Source organism: Zingiber officinale, unplaced genomic scaffold, assembly GCF_018446385.1.
Source record: "Zingiber officinale cultivar Zhangliang unplaced genomic scaffold, Zo_v1.1 ctg147, whole genome shotgun sequence".
Taxonomy (NCBI): Eukaryota; Viridiplantae; Streptophyta; class Magnoliopsida; order Zingiberales; family Zingiberaceae; genus Zingiber; species Zingiber officinale.
In genome coordinates this window covers 77,253-81,148 of record NW_024589843.1, presented here as the reverse complement: position 1 = coordinate 81,148, position 3,896 = coordinate 77,253, and the positions used below count along the sequence as shown (strand labels likewise).

Genomic DNA, 3,896 nt, shown 5'->3' with positions numbered 1-3,896 from the left:
GTGCACTCTGTCGTCACTACTCCTGATGAGTGACCGAGTGGACGGGATGCTGTCGGAGTACACCTATCCTCCTACCCCAAATCATAGATGGGGGAGCACAATGCTCTCAACTCCCGGTACACGATGACGGGGAGGAATCCCTGCCGGATAACACGTTGTGTCACACTACCCATGAGTGGACCAACGGTGCCTAACAGAGTCCCTGCTGCAACACACTCTGCCTGAATCGACCACTGACCCATGAGTGGTGGTGTGTGCAGATCCATGTAACTGGCGATGTGCTCAGCAATAATGGAGCGGACTATCGCACAGCATGCAATCATGCAAATGATGCATGGCAATAACCATATAAACATCCTGACCTAATCCATATATATAGAAATGTGCACCCTAGGTCAAAGAATCATATCGAATCAAAGGTACACAGAAGGTATAAAAACCTAGGTCCTGAACATGGTCAAGCATGGCATATCACTACCCCCTATAAGCATGTATAGACAGGTAAAGTATACATGGAATGTAAAACAAATCAATCAATCAAACATGTACCAAGATTTGGGTAGTGATTAACCGGAATAGATAAGAAACATAATTAATGAAACATGTTAATTCCATTACTAAGCATATCAAAGACAACAAAAGTCAAAAGTACCCGCCTCCGAAAATAGAAAGGTCCAATCTGACTCCGAGATACTCGTCTCGCGTCAAGGTCCTGAAATATTTATAGTTTCCAGGTTTAGCTAATTTCATATAGATAAAATAGCTAAATCAAATCCACGAGAAGCTAACATAAATCCAACAATTAACTAGGGTTAATTTACCTTAACCCTAATCATACCATCAGACCAATTCCACACCTAATCCATTTTCACATGATTACACCTCTACATAATCAATCACCTAACTCAAATGCATAAGAAATTATATATGTACCAATTCCTACCTAAATCAACTCATACATGATCAATAGCATATATCAAATTCCTATGCCTCACCTTAACCTCCACAGCGGTTCCTTGCTGCTGGATGAAAGTAGCTGCCAAATCCAAGAAAACTTACAGTAAACACTTCTCTTCAAGATTCCCCTACACTGTCCGGATCAAAGGTAATGGCAAGAGTGGAGACCACGGATCAGATTTAGGGTTCAAACATAGTATTCCAACAACAACCTAACTCAAGAAAATAATTCACTGATCTTACCTCACCCACAGCAGGGATGTTGCTACCAGAGAAAGGTAGCCGCTGGAAAATGGCTGCCGAAGCCAAGACAACCAACAGCAAACCCTAATTACTAACTCCCCCGAACAGCACAACTTGGAGGCAACCTAAACTCGGAAGAGGAGAAGAAAAATCGGCGCTAGGGCTCACTGTCACGGAAATCAGAAAGAGGGCCGACTGTCGGCGTCGGCTCACAAGGTCGGGCGGCGCCGGGTGGCTAGGGCACCGAGTGGTCCACGGTGGCGCCGGCACTGGGGCACAGATGCGCTGTGGTGGCGTCGGGTGGCTAGAGCAAGCAGAGGAGAGGAGTTTGGCTCGGGCAGGCGGTCGGGCGGCGGTGCTAGGGCTCCGGCAATGAACCGGCCACCGACGTTCGGGAAGAAGAAACCGCCGGCCGGCGGTTAGGGCAAGGGAAGAAAGCTTCGGGCGCGTGTGGTTTTCAGCGAGGAAGAGAGAACGGCGGAAGGAAAAGAAAATAAAGAAAATAAAGAAAAGGAAATGTAAATATAAACATTTCCTCACATAAACGGGGTAGCCTAAACAGGCTTTTCCGGACCCCGTTTTTATCCCCGTTAACTCGTCCGTACGAGCTCCGAAAAATTTCCAAAAAATTTCTAAAAATTCCAGAAAATTCCCTTATTAATATTTGCCTATTTTCCGGTATTTTACATTCTCCCCCACTTATAAAAATTTGGTCCCCAAATTTCGTTATGTTGGGTTTTTCGGGCCGCGAAAACCACTTTTCGCGTCGCAGAAACCCCGAATTGCCCAAGCCACGGATCTCGTGCAAGGTAAAACCGAACGAAAATACGAGTACGAGTTTGAAAACTTTACGATCTACAGTAGATCTACAAAGGAAAACACTTTATACCTTTGATGCGATGCCCTTCGCGTTCCCGCTCGTCCAAATGATGCCGGATCTCAAGACCGTCAAGCGCCGGTCCTCTAGAAGTATCCACATGGACACACTAGATGGAGATGACCAAAAACCAAGGTGTGCTAGCACCTATGTGGTTCGGCCAAGGGAGGAGAGGGAGAGGGAGAGCTTGAGAGGGAGAAGGAAGAAGATGCACACAAGTGAATGAAAAATGAATTTCTTCACCCAAAAACCAAGTGGCCGGCCACTTTTTCAAAATTCACATTAATTGCATTAATTGCAATTAATATGAAACCATAAAATCACATTAATTGCATTAATTGCAATTAATATGAAACCATTAAGAGAGTGACTTTGTCACTTCCATGAGGTGGCACCCATGATGATGTGGAACATCATTATTGGTCCACCTAATGCCAACTCACCAATGAGGTGGCAAAAGGTCAAGTCAAAATTGACCTTTGGTCTTCCTTCTCAAGTCAAGTCAAACTTGACTCAATCTCTACCATGGTGGATCTAATCCAACCATTTGATTCGAGCCAACTTAATATAATGAATCTAATTCATTAAATTAAATTGATTCAATGAGTCAAAATCTAAATTAGACTCATTTAACACATGAATCAACTTGAGTCGAACTCAATTAGCCCAATTAGGATTACTCTTAATCCAATTTGATTCATCAAATGAATCTAATCCTCTTGGTTCATCATATGAACCTAATCTCCACCTAATTGTCCTAAGTGTGTGACCCTATAGGTTCTTGTAACGTTGGCAATGCCCTAAACCCATTTAGGAGCATAAGTAATGAGCGGTATCTAGCAACACATCATTACTACCCAAGTTACAAGAATGTCGAGATCCAACATCACCTTGTGACTACCAATTGTGACTACTCACAAAATAATGACAAGTGTCCTTCTATCCTAGACATCTAGATTGATCAATGTGAGGCATAGACCGTGTCATCCTCTAATCAATCTAAATCTTGAACTCCAAGTAGACTCACTCGATCAAATGAGCTCAACATCTAATGTTGACTCATTTGGGCATGGCCATGCGCTTAGTGGTCTCACTCTATCAAGAATAGCGATGTCGCTCCCGTCATATAGGAGGGATAGATCCCATCTACATCACTCACATCCCTCTGCATAATTCGTTACATACCCAGTAATCGCCTTTATAGTCCACCCAGTTACGGGTGACGTTTGACGAAACTAAAGTACATAACTCCTTATGTAGGGATCCATGGTGACTTCAGGTCTAAGGACTAATAGTCATACTAATAGCCACATGAGAAAGTATATGACACTCATATAACGATCCATGATACTTTCTCATGGCGGGTCATTCAATATACATTCTCTAATGCATACCCATGTGTCAGCTTGATATCTCTATATCAATGACTTGTGAGATCAAGTCATCGAGCTGACCTACATGCTAGTCTTATTGTATTAACATTGTCCCTGAATGCTAATACTCGAGTAGGAATGATTTAGAGTAGTGTTCCCTATATCATCTCACTATCGATTCAACTAATCGATTGATATAGGTATGAACCTTCTACTCAAGGACGCTATTATACTTAGTCTATTTGGCACTAATATAAATAAGTATAATAACCAAACAAATGCCTTTATTAATATACAAGAATATGATATACATGAGTCCATACAATCATCAAATGATTGGCTCTAGGGCTCTAACTAACACGTTATCTACCATCAGCAAGTACTAACAACAGATATAGAGTATAAATGCTGAACGGTAAATAAATCACATACCTCAAGTGAAAAGA

General features: G+C 42.3%; 1 long non-coding RNA gene across 1 annotated transcript; it reads right to left on the bottom strand.

Moving 5' to 3' along the window:
- Positions 1-655: 655 nt before the first annotated feature.
- Positions 656-1,362, bottom strand: LOC122036365. The gene is made up of 3 exons (XR_006127372.1): positions 1,201-1,362; positions 996-1,090; positions 656-712 (listed from the first exon to the last, which is right to left on the bottom strand). It is a non-coding gene; the product is annotated as an uncharacterized LOC122036365 (long non-coding RNA).
- Between the last annotated feature and the right edge of the window lie 2,534 nt (positions 1,363-3,896).